Consider the following 23,237-nt stretch of genomic DNA (forward strand, 5'->3'; position numbering starts at 1 on the left):
ATTCAGGCACTGCCCCAGACTCTGACCTACTTAGCAAGATGGTGACCTCCTGTGCTTTCAGACCATACCCAGCAGCCATAAGCCCCTAGGAATGTATCACTAAGAACAAACTACTACACTGAAGTCTTGTTAGAATTAAGCTTGCAGGTGACTTTTCTGTTACTTTTTTTGTAGCAAGGACACATTACACCATTGTATAAAACAAGCTGCTTCCCCCAGGCTCATTAACCCATTGAGAAAGAAAATGTCCAGGTCAATTTTTGAGGCATCAGAAAGGACTCTGACTGAAAAATCCTCTGGCCTTGTTCTCCTAAGGTTCTTTTTTGTCTTTATTATATCCCAGCTGCTGGGCTGACTATTTCATACAGTTTGGTTGGCCTCAGGGAGAACAGAATGCTGGACTAGAATGCTGGCTTGGTCCAGTACGTTCTTTTTATGTGCTTATCTTAACATGGTTATAGTGTATGGTTCCTTCTAATTTACCCCCCACTCCCGCCGCTGACAGTTTTACTCTTAATGAATTGTGTCTCATCCTGCTACAGAAATCCAGTGAAAAACAGGGTGAACATAAAAAACTGGGTGAACATTAATACCCTCCCCCCATAGTAAATTCATTGCTAAAAAAGAAGTAATGGATTTGCTTCCATATGCTATTCTATATGTATAAATGCATATTTTAAAATTATTCTTATTTTTACGTGGAAATACAATGCATACACAGTGTGGAAGTCTGTAACCAGGTGTCATGTGCCTAGTAAGTCAGCTAACCAGGTACTAACTGTTGGTAGGTAACTTCAAGGCTCCTGGTCTCCCTCCTTAGGGATCTGGACTTGGACCAAACAGCTATTCAGATTCCTTCACAAAGAGGATTCCGAGACACCATTAATTAAAAAACTGCTCTCCGTAAAGGATTTAACTACTCTGGGATTTAAGCATACTTGAAAGTCTTTGATATTTCATCCAGCAGGCTGAACTCATTTGAATAGTTATGTGGTTCAAACAATGTGTTATGTTAATTTCATGAAAGCAACAAATGTGCTTCTTTTAAAGAATGTAAACAGCTGCTGTCAGGGGTGGGATGTGGTATATGCCAACCCTACCAAAATGACAGTGGTACCTCTGGTTATGAACTTCATTTGTTCCAGAGGTTTGTTCTTAACCTGAAACTGTTCTTAACCTGAGGCAGGGCCTTGCAGAGCCAGCAAAGGCCCAGGCCAGGTAGATAACATGCCCCCCTTTTTTACCCTGGGGATAACTGAAGTCTTATAAATCCCCTGAGAATATGCTGACCGAGGCTCCCTTTGGAATCGGAGGCCCGGGCCAAGTGGCCCATATGGCCCCCACCTCTGTCTGGGCCTGACCTGAGGTACCACTTTAGCTAATGGGGCCTCCCGCTGCTGCTGCGCAGACTCTGCACGATTTCTGTTCTCATCCTGAGGTAAAGTTCTTAACCTGAGGTACTATGTCCGGGTTAGCGGAGTCTGTAACCCGAAGTAGCACTGTACAACAAAAAACCCACACTCTCAAAGCTGTTATTAGTCCCTGGAGGGAAGCTTACATTGGTGTTGAAAGCCTGGAAATTTGATCAGAGAGTCACCAGGCACCAAGTCACATGCCCATTTTTAGGTGACAAAATTTATGATGACATCATTTCCCGCATGAGGATAGTTCACAGCCTTATCATGTACAGGCTCTTTCCATAGTCCTATTTAATTTGAAAATGGCTGTGCAAGAACATTATACTTAGGTTGACAGGGTTGAAATTCCAATCTTTGTTCAATACATGGCTTCAGGTTTGCCTGCCACAGTTCTCCACCTGTAAATTGGGAACATGTACTCATCTCATGGTGGGGATGACTATGAAAAGCAAGTAAGACAAAAGAAAATCTGCTTAGAAAATTCCACTTAGTGGAATGAGCATTTTTTCTTTGAGCAGCTGTCCTCCAAGCTACATCAGAAACCACTTGCAAAAAAGTCTCAATTTCAAAAGTGGTTTGCAGCACAGAAGAAATGGCAATCTGCAACATCCAAGTTAGAAGCTGCATAATTTTTTCACTGCGTGAAAAGATGTTGATAGCTGATCTGGAAATGCTATGATTTATGTCCTCTTTTAATCTGCAAATCGCCACATGCTCACAGTAAGACGGTATACATAAAAGTTGGGGGGAACACACACACACACACACACACACACACAACTGTCTCTGCCCCAAGGAACTTACAATTTAAATTTTGAAAAGTGTGTGTGTGGCAAGGGGAGAAACAAGGAAGGATAAGAAGGAAGTGAAGGAAAAAACACAATAGAGAATAAGAAAAAGGGGAAAGTTGAAGGTAATGGGGAATGAATGGGAACAAGGTTCCATTACAAGTACCTGGGGTTTGTTTTATTATAAGCTACAACTTTGCTGCCTAAACCAGCAAACAACCACTTCCCTCTTGTAGCCTTGCTAATAAAGATAAAGGGGGAGAGGTCACAAAAGTGGGCTGGACTGAGGAGACCATTGGTTGGAAGCCATTAGCCATATTACAGAGCATTTAGCATTTGAATGAATACATTCACAATCCTACCAACAGTTTTGGCTATTACTGTATAGTCTTTCACGAGAATGGAAAGTCTATATCTTTCTTCAAATCCCTAGGGAAAAGTATACCCCCAATGAAATGAGCACACATATATTTGAGGTGGGGCCTAGGCAGGTTGGATATTCACTTATGTAAGACAATGAAGAATTTTATTTTTCCACCTAGCTATCGCACATTACATGGCGGAGGCCTCTGGAAGCAGCCCTGGGTAGGGCAGACAAGAGTACCCTGGACATAATTTCTCTAGGCCTGGTATCTATTTCTAACACAGCCCCCACCCTCCGCCTACCCAATAATCTCTTGACATTTTTTGGCAAGTTTGGGGGTGGGGGGGAGGATTGATCAGTGCTCTTTAGCTCTCCCCCTTTCTTGTTTAAGCTCCTTATGTTTCTGGCTGCCTGATTTAGGTATTTACAGGCGTAAACCGCAGTATGGCAAATATATATATATATATATATATATATTTGCTTTCGTAGATTTTCACGGGTACAGGAATGCAGGTTTTGGTGTCCTCGGGTGTCTTCCCGTGTAAAAGTTGGGGTGTCTAGGCGACGTTTCGACGAGGTCTCACTCGTCATCTTCAGGCATATATATATATATATATATATATATATATATATATATTAAATATATGTTAAGAAATGCCCTTTAGGAATTCTTCCTTGTTCCTGGGATCTAATGACATGAATTTTCTTCAGTGCGCAACGATGCTAGAGGCCTAGCTTATTTACTCACATACCTTCTGACGCCCATAAACCTATTCGCAGCCCCAGCTCACAGTCCCTGGGATGTGAGTGTCGCTGCTTATTATGGTGCTTATTCCTCTTTCCTGTTGCCAGTCAGCTCCCACACTGGGCCAATCCATCCCCTCTGCCTGCAGAAACCAAAGATCTGTGGAGCTTGTAGGGGACCCACATTTCTCAAGTCTCTCAGACTGCAAGGCCTACAGTTTCTTGTATTACCAGGCTGTTTTCCTGTACATATCTATGCAGAAAAAGTACCACTGAGTTCAGTGGGGTTTACTCCCAGTTAAGCAGGTACTCGATTGCAGGCTTTCATTCTGTTCTGATGCTACTTCTGATTGGCTCCAGCATATCTCACAAGCTCTGGACATTCCATACATATATCAGCTTGTTTGGGCCCTAAATTCTTCTGACAAAAGGGCCCTCCTCTGTGGCCTAGCTATGGTGGAGTCTTGGTTGGTGGGGAGGAGATCAAGGGTGTTCTCTGTGATCCCACCTAAATTGTGGAATTCTTTGCCTTGTGAGACTCCACTAGTGAATTTTCCGTACTTCAAAAAAACCTTTTTTAGGCAGGCTTTCCTGAATAGGTATTAAATCTAAGGCCTTCGTTTGTTGCATCTGTCTCTGTTTATATTGTATCTATTTTTTAATATTGTGTTTTTGGAACATTATGATACTTTGTAATTGATTTTATGTGGCGCATAAGCACTAGAAGTGTGGGATATAAATATTTGTGTAAGTAGGTAGATAGATCCAAAATGCAGATATAGGAAAATGAATCTGCTTAAGTATCCTCAAGCATGGTCTACAATTTAGACCAAGGGCAGGGAATATTTTTCAGCCCAGGGTGACTTTCCTGGGGTCACATGCCAGTGGTGGGCAGGGTCGGAGCAAAAGGGGTGTTGGCTGGGTAGAGTTTCAAGAGACTTGGCTGTGTTTGGCCCCCAAGCCTGAGGTTCCCTGCCCCTGGTTTAGTCATGGTTATGGGCCCCCTTGGGCCTCCTAGCTCAGGTAATTCCCACCCTCAGATAATCTGGGTCCTGTGTGAACAGCATTTTCTGTTGAGATGGATCCTGTGTGTGTTTTGCCACCAGCAAGTGGAGAAGAACAGAACAAACAGACGTGAGAAATAATAAATGGAATCAGAGATAAGCTTTGGCAGATGGGCACATATTACTAGCTTTTCAGGAACCATTACTGTGAAACAAATAAAGTAATTATAATGCATAACATAAAATGGAGCTTGCAGGGAAGCAGCATGCAACACTGCCATTGAAAGGTTTGTCTAAATTATTAACACTGCAGAGGGTAAATCAGGTTATCCTTCATGGCAAATTGCGGGTGGGTGGGGGGTCCCTCCCATTCTCTTTACCTCATACAGAAGTCACACTGCTTCTTCTATTCAGAGGAATACCACATAGTGATCGGAACATTGTTCTTCAGTGCTACCTGCAAACCACATCAAGCCTCTTGAGGCATCTCTGTATTACAGCCTAAAACTGGCTTGAAAGTCATCCATTCTACCCTATATAATCTTGGGAGTTGTAGTTTAATAAGAATTATAGGCTTGGTGCCCTCACGGAACTATTGTGCCAAAGCTGCCCTGTCAAGAATAAGTGACTTATACATTTTTGTTGCTCGATTAAGCAGCTATGGCCTGGTCTATACACTCAGCAGAAAAATGTGGTGGTACTATGCCAGGGTGTGCAGAGTGGGCTGTACCACTTAAGACTGCGGACCTGAGAGATTTCCCATGTTTTTAAAAAAAGCCATTCAGCATGTAAAAGAACAAAGCACCTAAAAGCACCTAAGGGAGAGATTATTCTCCAGCCTGACCTTTGCTGTGCTACTTTTCTGCTCGTAGACAGTTTTATTTTTTTAATGTGGCAAAGTAGAATAGATCATGAAACACTTTCAGAATTCTACCATTGCATTCCCACTTCATTCTTCTTATATGTGTGGCCAATAGTACTATAGAGGCTATTCCTGAGACAGTACTGAGACGTTGCACAATGCTGACTCCGTCTCCTCTCAAACAGCTGTACAGCAATCTCGTGGCCAACAGGACCTATCCTTTCTTGCCTTGTCTGACTGCTCTGATCCCTTCCATTTTCCTCTTAACTGTCCTGCTTCTGGCTGTAGAAACCATAGAGAACCCGCAGAGTTATGAAGTTCCATCAGCATGCCTCTGATTTACAGTACTCCTTTCCTGACACCTATCTCCTTTCTGTTTAGATTGACTATTGCATTTTGCAGAGCAAAGCAAAAGCTGGACTGTTAAGTCAGGGTAGCATGATCCTATCCTGGATTTACAACTGTGCTGCTAATTCTCTTCCTCTGTCTAGCGCAGGTGAGTAAATTTAAGAGGGAAGCAAGGTAGAGTTTATTGCATATGATAACACCTTTGTATCCATAAGCTACAACCAGTGCACAATGAATGGTGAGACTGCTCACAACATGCTACTCCTTTGCTAAGGGAGCTGCACTGGCTGCTGATTTGCTGCTAGGCCAGGTTCAAGGCTCTTGTATTAATTTAAACAACTTGGGCCCAAAGTGCCTCATGGGCGACTTCATTCCCTATGCTTCACCTGGATCACTGAGATCTTCTGATGGTGCAATTTTCTGTGGTCTCCAACATCCCAAGGTTTAGTCAGCCTTTGTCAGAGATCAGCCCTGTAGGGAGGCATGTCCTGCACTGTGGAACTCCTTGCTGTTATTTTTATTGATTATAGTTTGGTAATTATTTCTTGTCAATGTTAAGAGTGATTTTTTTTGTTTAATTACTGTTTCCTCGTGGTTAATTTCATTGTGTACTATTTTATTGGATTAATGAACTATCCAATACTATTATAATGGATTAATGAACATTACTTTATTTGATATAAATTGTTTATTTTAAAGTTACGTTTTTATTATGATTTTTTTTGTCCTGGATCAGATTGTTATATAAGGTGTGTGATCTTTGTTGTTCCCTCAGCTTGTAAACGGCCTTGCCTGTAGTAATAGATGCTGTCGTACAGCACTGCAGCCACATTTCAATAACATCTCTTAAAGTTCTTGCCTTAAGATACTGAAAGCAAACTAATTGCAACCTCCTCCTATTATCTCACGATTCTGTTGGTGGAAGACAAATTGACTCTCTACTATCCAAAAAAACATTTCAGCCACCACTGAGCCATCTGACACAAAATTAAGCACCTAAAATTGGGTAGTAAACTACAACAATTTATTGAAAAAGAACTTTAAAATGATACGTGTCATCCTAAAACAATGTCCCTTCCTCAGTCACTTCAAACCACATACATATGCATCTATTTAAGTCTTAAATCTTATTATCATTATTTTCTACAAAAAAGATACACACACACACACACACACACACACACACATATAATGACAGGCATTGAACTTCATTTGTTCTGTTTTGTCTCAGGCTAGCATCAGTTCAATATGCAGACTTTCTTAGCAATAATTGCTTCCTGCTTGGAGTTGTAGCCCAAATGTGCACCTGAGATTTTTCAGTGAAGAGAGTTTAAGCTCTGGAGACAGGAGCTTTGTGTGAGTTGAATTTTGTAATTGCAGGGAGCAACCTTTAAGCTTCAGAAATGCTCCACCTGAGAGAAAAGGTCAAGCTGCTTCCGGTTTTCATCAAAGTCACCAAAAATATTTTGAATTTTTGCATTGTTAGCATGCGGAAGACAATAATGATTGAGCCAAGTGGTAACGCAGATTCAAAGGCTGCATTACAGTGAGGGTGGGGGTGGGAAGTGAGTCCCTGCATAATTCTGCAATTACAGGACTTTCAGAAAAACAAGCCATTTGTTAAATGAGCAGTTCAGTGCACAGCTATTAAATATTGAGCTTGTGCTCATATGTATGCACATACTAGTTTATCATGGAAACAACTTGTACATATCATTTCTATGTAGATTCAGTGATGGATATCGCTGAGTGATCTATTATTCATAACAGAGAGTAATCTAAACTAATCCATGATTTTGCATGGTGCTAGCAATATAAAATCTTGTCGCTTACTATCATTTCTCTATTGGTATACCGGAAGGAAGATTACCAAAAGAAGTTACGGTATGAATTAGGCAAATTCTCCAGAAGATACAACAGCATAGTGTGCTACAGTAAGTCAGCTGCAGCCATACAGCTCAGCACAGCCACAGTAATAAACATGCTCAATACTATTCCCCATTAGTTAGCTCTACTAAACATAGCTAGAATAAAGAGCTTCACATAGATGGAAGAGATTTCGTCAGCCTATGTCCCAGTTATAAAAGGGTGGCTTGGTGTGTGCTACTTGGGTGTAACAGTGTAGTTTGCAATTTCGTCTAGGCATTACTATTGACAGGTCCCACATCCTAAGAATTAAGCTATGGGTCTAATTATGGATTATAAGTATAGCAATCCACAGTACTTTTGGGGGGGGGGCATGCAGGGGTACGTATACCCCAGAACATTTTGTGAATCTAAGTTTGGCCTCATTGAGGGGCAATATTTCAATCTGAGGAGGAAAATGAGAGTACCCCTAAACATTTTTTTTTTTAAGAAAGAAAGCACTGGCTATCCATATAAGCCCAACTTTCCATCTAAGACACAGCTGAGAGGAGGCTATTGCTGCCCCTTCCCCCAAAGGTAGTGAACAGGTTTAGTCCTTGCTCTAATGGTGTCCTTGAGGAGACCAATCCTCTTTTTCTTCAGGGGTTCACAATTCTGTTCACTGTCTTCTCTGCAGAGAGTGTCTCATTGTCTTGTAGCAAGTCTAATAAGAAGAGCCCCAATCCTCCTCTGTGGGTTAGGACAGGAATATCCCTTCCACAGCTCCACTGAACTTCAGAGGGCTCATCACAGTGATGGAGAAGCTCCATGCCCCTGCCCATCTCCAGGCTAGAGAAGGAGGTCAGGGTGGCCATTTTGTACAGAAGCAGCCTTTAGCTCCCAAACAAGTTCCTTCTCCCCTCTCCCAGCTGAGAATGTTTGGATCAAAGGAATGTTTAGGCTAGAGAAGGAGGTCAGGGTGGCCATTTTGTACAGAAGCAGCCTTTAGCTCCCAAACAAGTTCCTTCTCCCCTCTCCCAGCTGAGAATGTTTGGATCAAAGGAATGTTTAGGCTAGAGAAGGAGGTCAGGGTGGCCATTTTGTACAGAAGCAGCCTTTAGCTCCCAAACAAGTTCCTTCTCCCCTCTCCCAGCTGAGAATGTTTGGATCAAAGGAATGTTTAGCCCTTGTTTTGACCACCCCAGAACTCTTACTCCTGGAGCCATTGTAATACATCTGTTGTTGTCTATAACTGTTCTTTCCCCTTCCTCTCTAATACTGTATTTTGAGATTTTTTCCTAGTGCATGGATAGCTGGAATGATTATAGTAAGAGTGCAGGTTGGGGGAGGGGGAGGACCCATTCTCTGGATAAAAACCAACATCTTAGTTTGTAAAATCTTGACTATAAATATGCAAATCTCTATTCAGGGATCAGCTACTATAAGCTCTCTTCTCTGATTGAGTCCTTAAGTCACTATGTTTTTCCAGCGGTTTCTAATGTGAGGGCTTACTGCGTATCAAAAATGAACATGACATAAAAGTCGGGTTGGAGTGGGACTTAATCTATACCATAAGGGAAACTGGGCTACCAAAGGATGATCCATGACTCCTTGCAAATAATGTATTTGTACACATTAGGAGAACACACACACACGCGCGCGAATCTCTTCTGTTCAGTGTGTGTGTGTGTGTGTGTGTGTGTGTGTGTGTGTGAGTGAGAGAGAGAGAGAGAGAGAGAGAGAGAGAGAGAGGGAGTGTGCAGAGATGCAGAACTTCCTCAACCAGTCCTTGAGGAGTCAGGAAAACTAGCCCCTCTCCTTATCTTTTTTTGTCTTTCACTCCTGAGGCTGTAAAGCAATAGAAGCATTTATATCAATAGGATCTCTGGGTAGAATGTTTAAATAGCACTGACATTGGAAACTTCTCTCTTGGAGTTTGTGACAGGTAATGCCTAAAAGAAGAGGAGAGTGTTTGGGGAGTAGGAAGAACAGACACAGGTGCTTCTCTATTTAGTCTTTGCTCTGCCTCCACTTGCATTGGGGAGGCACTTGACCAGTGCTCTGCTCATGATGTGTGACCTGAGGGCATATTCCCTAGTCTGAGGGTGGAGCTTCCCTTCATCCGTTCTCTTTCCTCTCTGTTAGTTCCCAGGCAGGGCAGCCTGTATGCAGAATGGTGCAGAAGATCCTATCTTTGCTCCCATAATATGAGGCAAGTGTGCGCAGTCAGCAGCTCCCTTCTCTCTCCTCTAGTCCAAAGGAGAATTCTTTTCAGTAGGCACAGGTAAGGGACACACTGGCTGGCAGGTGAAAACATCATTGTGTGCAGACTCAGAAGCACCCTCTGAAGTAAGGTTGGGGCTGCCAATAATCGGCAGTGGGGGGGGGGATGCAAGCCCTGGTACAATACCTAAAATGGACACAGTTGTTAGAACTGCCTGTCCTCCTGCTGCCACAGTTCATGATCTAACCAGTGCAGGGAAGCAACATTTCATTAATTAATCAATTCAGCAACCAGGGGGAGAGCTCAGTTGTAGAGCATCTGCTATTCATGTAGAATTTCCCAAGTTCAATTCCTGGCATGGGGAATGAGGACATTTCCTTTCTGAAACCCGGAGAGCTGCTGCCAGACAGTGCTGACAATACTGAGGTAGATGGACCAATGGTCTGACTCAGTATAAAGCAGAGCCCTATGTTCCTAACAAGAAAAGCAACCTCAAATTTCACCTGCACAATGCCAGTGGACGGGCAATGAGATTATATGTCCTGAGGAGTGCTTGGCATTTTGCCCCAGTTTCCAAATCAAAATGTTAATGCCAAGGATGGCGCAAACAATGGATTCAACCAACCAGGGAGAAAGGCTGTAACTGCATCCCATTCTCTGTCTCCTATTGCAGCTGTGTTCCTGAGAATAGACACCTAATAAGCTTTATTAGTGCACTTTTCAAGGGGAAAGCAGCAGTTCAGTTTTACTAATAACCCTGAAGAGCCTCTGCCAGTCAGTGTATACAGTACTGAGCTAGATGAACCAATTTTCTGACTCAGTAGACGGCAGCTTCCTATTCTTACGTACTAAAAATCAAAGCAATGGTTACGACAGCTGTATTGAAAGAGCCTCCAGCCTTTTGCAGTATATATAACATAAATGTGTTTGCTGCTGTTAACTGTCATTATTGCTGCTATTATTTGCACCCATTTAAGTAGCAAAAAGACAGACATCTCCTGCAAGGAGCTTATGTTCTATCTAGAATTTGACACGAGGGAGATAACAGAGGATGTGGAGAAAGAGAAAAAGAAAGCAGGGGTAAACTGAGGAAGAAAATGTGCTATTCCTTAGATAAGGAAAACATTGCTTCAGTTCCAGGAATTGCACCTCTGCTTCATTCATGTACTTCAGGAATGAAGCAATATTGTGCTGCCTGTCATTTCAGTGTAAGTACACAGCCTTACATTTTGTGAAGCCAACCTGTTACGAGTGGTCAAATATGGTCTCAATCCTATTTATTCTGAAGTAGACTCGGCTGTGTTCAACTGGACTTCCAAGGATGTACACATAGCCTTGCTGCTTCAGTTAATTTGATTTCAATATGCCTAAATTGCATTTGCAATGAATGTGTATAACATTTTGTTACCTGCCTCAAGCTCTTGCAATTAGGCACAGCTAATTAGGTCACACTTCTGTCTCTGTAACTGTTACACCTGCCAAGCAGAAAATGTGGCTGGGGGAAATGGGTTTCCAGCTGTTGACCCTTGCAAAGCAACTGTTGCTTTAACACCCCGCAGGCAGCAATATATTTATGAGAATATTATGTCCCTTACACTAGTGTTGCAGCCCATTCTCTGGCCCTGTCTCCCACCAATAGGGCGGTACTTGCTATAACCCAGCTAGGATTGAGAGAGGAGCTAGGAAGGGACAGGGGGAGCCTATACCAGAGGCAGTTTTAGGGTAGCCCAACCACTCAGCTATACTGGGTGCTCGCACCACAGGGAGCACCACAATAATAATGTAGAACAGAGTGCAAGAGATGGGGGGCACTAAATTTTTGTGTCCCAATGAAATTTGAGAACCCAAAGTCTGCCATTGCTACATGGGCAGAGAGCCATTATTTCTGAATAATATCTTGCTCACTACTTAGGAGTTATTCGATGTGAAGCCCCATTGATCACAAACCGACTCCAGAAAATTAGCAGAAAGGGTTTTGCTCTGGAGGCTCATTTTCCAAAAATGAGAGCCTTAGCCTCTCACCAGCCACCTGTCCCATTTACAGCCAGTCCAGGTTGCTGCACTGCCTAATAGCATCCTCCTCCTCATTAGTCTCATTATTGCCCTTGTAGAACTCAGCAGGGGAAAGGATGGGGACAAAACTAGAGTTAGTTGGCTTTGCCTGTCATTAGTTTCGGCTCTAGTTACTGTTTGGGCTCCCTGCCAGTCACAATGGGCACCAGCCACCAGTAGAGTTTGGGTGGTACTTTTTTCCTTTCACAAGTAAGATGTATAAGAGTGATAGCAAGTGCAGGGTTTCTGTTGGAATGCTCTGTGCATGTGCAAGCCACCATAACTCTGCGTAAGCCCATGAAATCCACATCACTTGAACTGCGATAAATATTTAGAAACGCAAGCCTTACTAAATTACCACCTAGAACGACTACACGGTATAGCTAGACCAGCAGCTGCCAGAAATAAATCCTGGTGTTAGTCATTCACACTTTCTCCCCCATGCTATGGAATCTGATTACACAGAGCACTTAGCATTGATTTCTGCTTGCCAAGACACAAAGCCCGGGCTTGCCTGCCCCCTACTCATTACCATCTCTCACCACAGAGGAGAGATTCTCAATCTATAGCACACTGAGGCTTTCCAAAATGAGCACAACAGTGTTCAAGTCCTTCCACTAAGCCTGCTTTCTTTTGGTAATGTAGGAGTGATAAATTCTATATAATAACCTATTTGAAAGAGAAGTGAACAGCTAAATCCTCTCCTTAAAAGACAGGAAGCCTATAGAAATGCACAGTGAATGTAAAAGGTTTCTCTTTTCTTTAAAAAACAATCTTTAGGACTCCCCCATCCCCAGGTTCTATAACAATATAGTGCTTGGGAATCTTTATGCAAAGCTTAACTTGTAAACAGAGACACTGAGATCCACTTCCTACACTCATGTAAAGTTTAGGCATGGATGGGAAATGGGAAATGGGTTGCTATCATGCCTTCTAGAGTGCAAAGCACAGCTTCCAAGTGGGTTTTAGGCTTGTGTGTTGCCATCTGACCAACAATATAACATGTTATGCATCTGTATATATAGATCATAGAATAATAGAATTGTAGAGTTGGAAGGGGCTGCATGGGACATCTGGTCCCACCTCCTGCAATGCAGGAATCTCAACTAAAGCATCCATGACAGATGGAGCACCCAACCTTTGCTAAAAAACCTCCAAGGGAGGAGAGCCTAACCTCTTGAGAGGGAGTCCATTCGTTCCACTGTCGAGGAGCTCTTACTGTCAGAAAGTTCTTCCTGATGTTCCATGCAATCATCAAAAAGAAGGGACAATGTCTGAGTGACAGGGTGAGACATGCCAATCTTTTTCAGGGCCATATATGCTAATCTCCAACATCTCTCTCCCTTTCCCCCCTTCTTTTAGGAACTGTGTGCATTGTCTGTGCATACAGATGCATTGCATGCTATATTGCAGGTATAGTGGGAGTATGGAAGCATTTGTGCTTCCCCACCAAAACTATGCAGGGGCTGCAACTCCCACTATCCCTGGCCATTGGCCAAGCTTATTTGTATCATTAGCTTATTTGAGATCCAGGATGGATATAAGGGCAAATCTGAGACCATACCTGTTGAATTAGCCAAAAATCCATGCATCCCACTGTTTCCAATGATGGCCAGCCGAATGCCTTTGGGAAGCTCACAAGTGGAGTGTGAAGGCAACAGCCTTACCATGTTGCTGGTCTGCAGGATCTGGTATTCAGAAGCATGTTGCTTGTGAGGGTGGAAGTTGCATTTAGTTTCTGTGGCTGATAGCTCTTAATGGACCTAGCCGGTGTCCAGTTTCTCTAATCTTTTTTTCCAAAAGCTTACAGAACTAATGGCTATCACCATTGTTTGCAGCATTGAAGTTTACAAGCTAAGGTAAGTTTCTTCTATATGTCCCAGACCTACTGCTAATCAATACTACTACTACTTCTATGGGTCACCCAGTAATAATTTATTAAATTTGTATACTGACCTATACTCGCAGGTCTCAGGACAGTTCACAACATAAAACCACATTATAAGAACACAAAATACATAAGAACAACTCAATAATGTAGTATTGTAAGGTGACAACTTTTCCCAGATCTTCTTATGCCCTTTCCATGCCAAGTACATAGTTTCTCCTAGGTGTGGCAGGAGAATCATCCCATACACAGGCCTATATACAAGGGGAATAGAGCTGCTCTGTCGCTGAAAAAAGCACCTTGCATCAATGTTTAAATCATGCGGTTTTTCTAGGGTGACTATGCATTCTCCTGAGAGGACCACCCTCTATCTGAAGAGCTGTCTGATCCAACTCTGCTTTAGAGATTAAAAACCAAAAGAAGGGAGAGCAGAAGCAGCTTTGAACCTGCCCACCAGCATGGGTCACCTGGTCCCAGCCTTCCCCACTATGGTCAGTTGTCTTGCAATCCTATGTAACTATGTGAATTATTTCTAAATTCCTCTATTTCTCCCCTGTGATGTGCCATCAGGTGCCCTGTGCCTCTCTATATGCTGTGTGATGTCTGTGAAGGTTGCAAGCATCTGCGTAAGGGTCAGGGTGCTACAGGTAGGCTCTTGCCAATGCCACAATATAGTTGTTGATCTTCAAGTTGCCATAGAACTCCTTTTTTGCTGCAGCTGACTGATGGCTACAGACACGCTCTTCAGGAATTTGCATCAACACTGGAAGACAGCACTTGTAAGGAATAAACATTGCCTTTGGTCTTGTCACATGCAAATCTGTATTCATCCTAAGCACATGCCACATACTAGGATGTAAGGCTCCAATCCTGTGCACACTTTCTCGGGAGTATGAATAGCATGGGAACAAACATGCATAGGCTTGTATTCTGTAGCCATTTGAAACCCATTGGACTGACGTCTCAGTACATGTGCTTAGGATGTGGGCAGAAAGAGTTGATTCATGATTTTAAGATACCTACAACTTCAGAAAGGTGTTTTTTTTGGGGGGGGAACACCTTGCTTCTCTTTCTCCTTTTCTGGTCCTCTTCTCTTTTCAGTCTCTCTCAGTTTCTTTCTTTAAACCACTTCCCTTTACCCCCTTTTCTTAATTTGTTCTATGCCTCTGCTTGTACAGTCATGCCTCCAGAGGGAGGTTTGTCTCACACTTCAGATGGAAGCCATTCGAGATTTTAAAGATGCGTACCACTTTAAAAAGAATAATTACAATACTACCGGGTGCCTTCTGATTCCATTAGCCCACAAGGGCTGGTCTGTGTGTCCTTTCTTAATTAGTTTTTGTTCCTTTGATTTTACAGACACAAATGCAACGTGCCACTGATTATGGAGCGTACGGAATGCACAATGGAAACAGCTATTTGTACGACAGCTATTCGGTTACAGATATTGACAGCGGGTGCATGCAGACAAAAGACACAAAAGCAGTGCAAGCCTACATGCCAGCTGCATGCGTTAGGCTTCCACACGCCCATGGTTCCCTCCCCCATAAATCGGAAAATACGTCCTTAGGTAAGGAGAATTCTTACACACAAGGTCTGCATTGTGCTGCTTAATCCTCTAGACAATCCAGGTCTGCACTTGAATCTTACCTTCTGGCCAGTCTCTTAATCCAATGGCTCCCCTGGATCCAATCCTTTCCCCTTAACCCACACACAGAACTGCTTCTCTTTCACATTCACAGCATACAAGCAGGGTTTGCTGTCACCCGGTTCTACCGCAGCCTTACCGCCCGATTGGCTTGAAGCTGGCAGTAAATTAAATCAAGCCCCTCCTTATACTTCAGTTATCATGGGAGCATAATGAATTATTTAGTAAAACTACTGGTGGGCAGGCTTGGATATCACACAGCCCTGCTGGAGAGGGCAGGAGAAGGCTTTTCCCGAAAGGCTGCTGCATTGAAGTAGCACCCAGAGACAGATTCAGTGACTCACCCTATCAGCATCCTAGGCAGAGAGGCAGAGAGAGAGGAGAGGATTTGGTTTGAGGGCAGAATTATCTATCTGTAACCTTTCCTTCCCTGCCAGCACCAAACCTTCATTAGAGATTGTTTCAGAGGAGACCAAATAATGCTTGGGGCTAGGAGACAGGAAATGTTCCCTTCCACATTCGCCATTGGTACTGGCTCAAAATAATATGGGTCAGTTCTAGGTTTGGGGCTGTGTGTATTCTGCAGTTTTCACAGCTGTGAGCATTGAAATCAGCATTCAAAGTCTCTGCTTTCCTTTAAAAACAAACCCAAACATTTTATGGAATGGGGAGGGGGAGGGGGAGGGAAACAGACATTTTTTGCAAGTAAAGAAATGAACACCCAAAATATAACATCTGGAGCTTGACAGGAAAGATACACAGTCATTACATTTCTGTAGCTGGACTTAGTTTGGAATTGAGTTACACAGCACCAACAAGTTTCTAGCTTCTACAATTGAGGGTGTGACATTAAACGTGTGATCGTATTTAACTTGTTTCCCCTGCTAAATAACAGATGTGTGTGTGTGTGTGTGTGTGTGAGAGAGAGAGAGAGAGAGAGAGAGAGAGAGAGAGAGAGAGAGAGAGAATTATGATTAGGACTGTGGTGCATACAAACAAAGTACTTTTCTCTTACGGCACATTGTTAAAACTGTGGAGTTTTCTCCCATATGCTATAGTGTTGGCCCCCAATGTAAATGTGTCTAATTCTCTTTAAAAGATAATTAAACACATTCACAGAGGATGAAGCTATCCAGTGGCAGACTTTGGGCTCTCAAATTTCAGAGGTGCCCTGTATGACGCTAAAATTTGGCACCCCCTGCCTCTTGTGCTCCATTCTACAGCATTGTTGTGGCACCCCCTGCAGCACAGCACCTAACCAGTTGTGCTACCCTAAAACCACCTCTGGGCTACCACTGGCTACTAGCTGTGGATGGATAAGGTTTAACTCCACTGTCAGAGGAAGCATGCCCCCGAATGACAGTTGTTGGGAGCAATATATGACAAAGCTGCTGCTGCACTCAGTCTTGCTTGTGGGATTCTCTTGGGTATCCTGGCCAGTCACTGTGAAAACAGGATGCTGGATTTTGCCTGATCCAGCAGACCTCTTCTCATGTTCACAGAGTCTTGATAGAAACCACCACTTCAAGCTGCTTTTGTTCCAGCACAGAAGCTTCCATTCAAGCCAAATCGGTACAAAAACCACAATCTCTAATTGTAATGATGGGAAGCTGATATTGTCAATTGTGTGTATTATGCTTTGCGTCATGGTGCAAAAAGTTTATCTAGATACACACCACAGATATTGTTTCACTCTTGTATCTACTTACCTGTGTTTTTCTACAATCAAGCAGTATATATAAGCCATTTTAAGAGTTTAGAGCAGGCATCCCCAACCTTCAGCCCTCCAGATGTTTTGGACTACAATTCGCATCATCCCTGAACACTGGTCCTGCTGGCTAGGGATCATGGGAGTTGTAGGCCAAAACATCTGGAGGGCCACAGGTTGGGGATGCCTGGTTTAGAGGTTTTACTATAATCAAGCAGGATATATAATTTTTTAAAATGCATAAATAAGCCCTGCTGAACTTAGTCAAACTTCATACCTGGGCATGCATAGGATTACAATGAGCCGTCTAAGTAGCAAGTCCTATTCAAATCAATGGGACGCCACATTCTGTCCAGGTATCACCCCATTGCTTGCAAGGCGACATGGTTTGCAAGGCATTTCCCTGAATTGTGTCCCTTGTATTTATGAGATTATGATAACTGCACCACCTCCTCAAGAGCAAGAGGTGATTTTACTGATTCTGTAGTCCTTCCCTGTCCATGGTACTGAAACCTTTTGAACTGTTTGATCTTATTTGCTGTTTCCCTCTCTGGAAATTGTTTTCAGTAACTCCAGAGCTGCCCCTAGCAACAACAACAACAACAACGTAATATCATGTTAAGCTGTTGTTGGTAATATGCTGTTGTTATATGACATTGTTGTTTACAGTCCTTTGTGGTTTCCCCCCAGCAGCCTTGTAAAGTAGGTTGCAAGAGGGAAACTGGCAGCTGAATCTGCTCGGAAAAACATGTAGCACAGCCTTCTAGGGACTGTACCATTTCAGAATAGGGATGCGGGATTGCATCTTTGAAAGCTCCCTACCTTGCCCCACCCCCTAGTAAAGAATTTAATATATAGGTGATTTTTTGATTTGCCACTTTTTGTCAAGGGAACATCTGCCGAACTTCCCTTTAAAAAATGAGATAAAATGAGAACTTCTAGAACAGTGAAACTAGGGTGCAAACACTGAGCAAATGTCCCAGAAAACCAAAACAAATCAACATTCTTTTCTCAGACTTTGTTTTCCTTTTTTGTATTCAGCTATGGTCTTACCAGAGGACAAACACGTGTCTAAAGACAAAAAAGGTCTCTTGCTGCAGGCTGTTTTCCCTTTCCAATTAAGAGGTCATGACGACTATGCTTGTTATCATGGTTACTTCATAGCTGTGCTAATAAGAATCCTAGAGGCCCTAATCAGCATCCAGGCTTCTTTGTGTCAGAAGGAACAAAAACAGGCATAAGTACAAAAGGAGGCCTAATCTATTGCCGATTATGCAACAGGGGATTACTGAAAATTTAACAAGGATATCAGCATGATGTGCAGATAAAGAGAAGACAGACAGGACAAAAGGGAAATTCCATCTGATTGGTTATGGGTATGACAGGTGCATATTTTATGGACTATATATGGGACTTGAAAGGATCCATCACACTTGATTGTTGGGCTACTGGAACAAATTCACTGATAGGATATCTATAGATTTAAGTCTGTTTATTTCAAGGGGCTACTTTGAGTATGACGAATGTTGGATATCCACCCATTATCATTACTCTCCAGCAGTTGTACATACATAAGCAGAGGCATACTGGATCAGAGCAAAGGCCACATCTCATTCTCGAAAATAAATGAAATCCCTCCCAAATTCACATCATGTGAATAGTGGTTGAAAATTTTTGGAGGCTGTTTATACCCCACCCTAATATTACACAGAACTATGCTAAAACCCATCTTCCTGACATCTATTTCTCTATGTTCAAGGAGCTTTTGTTGATTGGAGGAGCATTCAGCCATATGACCTCTTCTCCCTTAAATCTCAAGTGGTACAACTGAGACACAAGTTTATCATCTCACCTATTTGTTCATTGCTTGTTTTTCGGAACTAGGTCAAAGATAATACCAGTCCAGCCAGCCAGCTCATACTGAAGACAAGCTCTCTCCACTGTGACACTGATAGGAACCCTTATCTCCTTAGGCTCATCTGCAGTCTCATACTATGCGCCCTTTGGTTGGTTGCCAGGCAACTATTTAAGAAAAACCACCACATTATTTTTGCAAGGGATCTTCCAATACAGGCTGCTTTGGAAGTCAGTCTCTTACTGTTACATTTGAACACACACAAGATCGAGATAGGCACATCTCATTAATGAATTGCTGCCTATCAGTATCAATGGCTGAATTGCTCAAGTCTCCGTCATGAATGCCAGGACATGCTAGCTGTTGCTAGTACTACTGATGGACTGATTAACATTTGTCTACTCTTGAGTGGTTTGAAGCTATGATAATCCTTTCTTTAGTGATCGTAACTAAATAATTATTTACCTTTTAATGCTTTGGGTTTTTTATTATACAAAACCATCTCAAAAGTATACTATGTAAACAATAATTACACATAATTATAAATAAATGCATGTCACATCATTAATCAGGGCTCTTAATGGTACAAGATGATGCTTTTTATTTATATCCACATTACATTGTTGTTTTGTATAATAAAAAAATTGGACCCAAAATTGTTCATAAAAGTTGTCCTTCATTTAAACGAGACCACAAGATTTGCCACATATCTGCCTCTAGAGCATTTAGAAGCAGCCCAATCCATTTGGAATCTACTTTGGGTTATTCTAATTAGATTATTTGTTTGAGTCCTAATGTGATTCCTTTTTTGGGGGGTGCAGAAGGGGTAGATTCTGCTGTTCTTCTCACTTTGGAAAGATAAAGTCAGAAGAGGGTCTTAACTGAGGAGCCATTTCATGCATTCTGAAGTTGCTACAAGGAAATGTCTCTCATCTATGATGATACACACACAACTATTTACTGAATTTCCATTTGTTGGGATGCTGTGGCCAACAGCAACTTTCTAGCATGTGTCCACAGAGCAAAAGGTTCATTAACACACGCTTGGCATGCCTTTTATTTGTATGGATACATTTGCTTGCTTGCTTGCTTGTTTTGTATTTATGTACAGTGGTACCTTGGTTTAAAAACAGTCCTGTTTGCAAACTATTCAGTATAAGAACTCTGCAAAACTGGAAGTAGTTAGCTCGGTCTACGAATGGAAGCCGAACAGTGGAAGGGCACAGGCAGCGGGAGACCTCATTAGGGAAAGCACGCCTCGGTTTAAGAATGGTTTTGGTTTAAGAACAGACTTCCGGAACAGATTAAGTTCGCAAACTGAGTTACCACTGTATTGTGTTTGCTGTAATTGGTTTTAGTATTTCTTTTGCAAGTCAGTCTTGAGTCATTTTTATGACCGAAGCAATAATCATCATAATAATGAGCTGTGTGCTTTCAGTCAAGGAACAACCCTTAATGGGTTCCCAGAGACTGCAGAATTATAGGACTGTGCAGAAAAATAGTGTGTGTAAGGATACATTTACCTCTTTCTCTTCCCTTTTTGTAATATGGACTCACCTTTCCTGCTCATCAGACGCTAACACATTTCTGGATATTCTAGTCTGAACTGAATACATAGTGTTGCTGCTGCACCAGGCACCTATCACTCCGTTCAGATTGATGGATGCAACCTAGCAGCAGGAGAGCCAGTAGAAAAGAGTCATGTCTTAGCTTTGAGCTCAGGAAGGCTGCAAACAATAGGAAGCAATCCCAGTGTGTGTAGAACCTCTAATTAAACGGAGTTTGCAAAGTTCATGCATAATTAAAGGATAGGAGAATTCGGTTCCAGAATTACTCATTTTGTTTTCAACCGAGGTACGATTTACAATCTCTTCCATACACCATTGCTCCTTTTTATACACATGCACTTCTTTATAATTATGTTCATAATCAAATAGGCCGGGGGCAGAGTCCAGCTACCAGTGACCATATGAATCATGCTTCTGCTAGGGGCAATATGCCACGTTCCGCCGTGTGTTTTCTTGTGAAACAGATTTCACCGTTTAGGGTAGGGAGGATGGAATCCACCTCCATATGTTTTGCTAAATGTGTCTGTTGAGTACTAGTGATGGGGAATATTAGCTTTGAAATGTGTGAGGCCCCAGAAAAAATGGTTACTATACATGTCTGTCCTTGCTAGTTTGTGCAAGCTATAATTCATCCTTGGTTGCTGTTTTTGTTTATTGGGTGTTTCAACTTAGAAAATGAAGTTGTTAAATATCAGCAGTGGAGTTGACAACTTTGGTCTTTCCACAGGGGATAAGTCAACTGTCTGTTTAACTCTTTACCTTGCTGCAGTGTTGAGATGCTTCATCACCTGGGGCTCCCCCCATGTTCATATACTTAAAGATTCTTGATCAGGAATGCATAAAATCTTACAGGCAATTTTTATATCCTGAGAGTTTCCATATTAATTAGCAGACAGGAAAAATAAGCCACCACTTAATACATGTTTCAGCAAGGCATTAGTGTAAACCAGAAGGTGGCAAGGAAAGAAGGAGAAGAACTATGGTAATTTTTTAAACAGGACAAAAACTGGAGCCCTTTGCCCTGGGCACTGCTCTAATTAATATGATGGAGCACCAATCTGTTTAGAAGCAAAACAGGGCCCTTCAAAAATTATAGTTCAGGGAACTTCCTATATTTGCAGAAGTGCATGCTTGTAAATCAAGGTTTTGGTTTTTTAAATTATAAATTAACACACACACACCCCAATAATAATCCCAAACTGACAAGAACCTGTGAGCTTTCAGGAAGTAGGGAATGCTGATGGTAGTTGACCCTGACCTTAACTCAGAAAACGTTATTCTCTTGCAGAAAGACTGGACAGCTCCACAAAGCTCCTGTTACAAGCTTAGGGGATGGAAAGAGAATGAAACAGTCCCACTTGTCATCCGTAAGCATCAAGCCAGGCTCTAGGCTAAGTGATTTTTCCAAGGTAAAGGCTGTTAATGACTGGGAGGAACTCAATTCTCAAGTGGATGCAGGCAATTTATCAGGTTATAATTAGGATCTTGGAGCTTTCTCCAGAAGGAATAAGTCAATCAGCATTTTACCCTGGCCTTCTAGAGAATAATGGAAGGGGATGGGGCAATAAACAGAAAAATAAAAGAAGATTTACTCATATTAAACATTGCCGTAAACTGGGGGTGGTCAGTATCTCCAATCTTGAGGGGCCAACTCAAGTCTCCAAACACCAGTAGTGCATTTTGCTGCACAGTTTAAATGGCTCACAAATGGCCTGGCTGCCACAATAAATTTCCCACCATCCAGTTGTGAGGGCTTCACAGTTCTAGAGAACATGCCCCCAGACACAAATGTGCTTGTGAAGTGTGCTGCTGAAATGATCAGGGATGCATGGTTTAAACCAAGCCATCTATTCTCTTTCCTTTTTAATCCCCAGTTCCAATAATGTTGTAAAGACCTGAACATTTGGAAGCAAAACAGGCTATTTAACGTGTGTATGTGGCACGTGCTCGAGAGTGCTCATAGAGTTTCAGTTAACATCTTTGCATATAACAAACTTTGTTACACTTAAATGAAACTGAGTTGGAAAAGGGCTTTTTAAAAAGTTGGTGTAGACTTCATGAGAAATGAATCTCCCACTCTGCTGTGCCATTTTTTTCTGCTTCAACTGAATAAAAAGTCAGTGAAAAATGATTGTGGTAGGCAATCATTTCTCGATAAGAACATCATTTATCTTTGCTGATGGATGAAAATACATCACAGGTTGTTGAGGTGGGGGGGAATACACAAAGATAGAGTACAATCCAGCCAAAGTTAATTATTTGCATGTCATATTGTTATAAAGATGAGAGATTTAAGCACCTGCCTAATTCTCCCATTGAAATAAATGGAGCTCAAAGTGTTTAGCTTTGGCTGGACCCTGCCCAATGTAGCTTGTGTCTTTAGGTGCCTGCATTGAAAGATGGACTAGCACCATGCATTGTCCATCAAGGATCAAACCAGAAGATATTGTGCACCTGCATAGCTACAGCCCCTAAGATAGGATGAGCAGGGCATCATCATCTCACCCCCACAACTTAAACCATTCGTTCCATAGTCAGGAAGAACCAACAAGAGGCACCACACACTGAACTGTCTCCTAGTCCTACTGCCCAGTCCTATTTTATCTGCTTTTTCTTCCCAGGCTGCCTGATGAAGCTGGACTTTAACCATGGTCTGTGGTTAGAAAGTCTGCAGGTACTCTTTCCATCCCTCTGTCACCAAACCCGATAGCACTTTCACGAATAGAACAAATGGCCTCTGCCTGTGCCTTGCTTGCTTGCAGACAAACATTCTCTGCTATTAGTTGTGGAGTCGCTTCTCCCTCCCATCCCATCTCCCTCTCTGGCAGGTGTCTCTGTTCAGCCTTCTACTTATTTATATGGAAGAGCAGATGGTTTGAGGGCTGGGTTCTTTTAGACACTCTTTGCGTGCCAGCATATGC

At 42.3% G+C, this 23,237-nt stretch overlaps 1 protein-coding gene and 1 long non-coding RNA gene across 5 annotated transcripts in view; one reads left to right on the forward strand and one right to left on the reverse strand.

The window, feature by feature from the left end:
* Positions 1 to 15,505, reverse strand: part of SYN3 (synapsin III) — a 194,138-nt gene extending 178,633 nt beyond the window's left edge. For 2 of the 4 annotated variants that reach the window (XM_083700465.1, XM_083700464.1), the window contains exon 1: positions 15,188 to 15,505. The gene's annotated coding sequence lies outside the window, so the exon portion shown is untranslated. Of the gene's footprint in view, positions 1 to 15,124 lie in introns of all 4 variants that reach the window. The other 2 variants (XM_083700466.1, XM_083700467.1) reach the window with 2 other exon arrangements.
* On the forward strand, positions 13,795 to 19,110 carry LOC310826358. Its single transcript, XR_014555786.1, has 4 exons — positions 13,795 to 14,028; positions 14,108 to 14,184; positions 14,897 to 15,107; positions 18,778 to 19,110. It is a non-coding gene; the product is annotated as an uncharacterized lncRNA (long non-coding RNA).
* The last annotated feature ends 4,127 nt before the right edge of the window (positions 19,111 to 23,237 follow it).

Source organism: Podarcis gaigeae (genome assembly GCF_964106915.1).
Source record: "Podarcis gaigeae genome assembly, chromosome: 10".
In the NCBI taxonomy this organism is placed as follows: Eukaryota; Metazoa; Chordata; class Lepidosauria; order Squamata; family Lacertidae; genus Podarcis; species Podarcis gaigeae.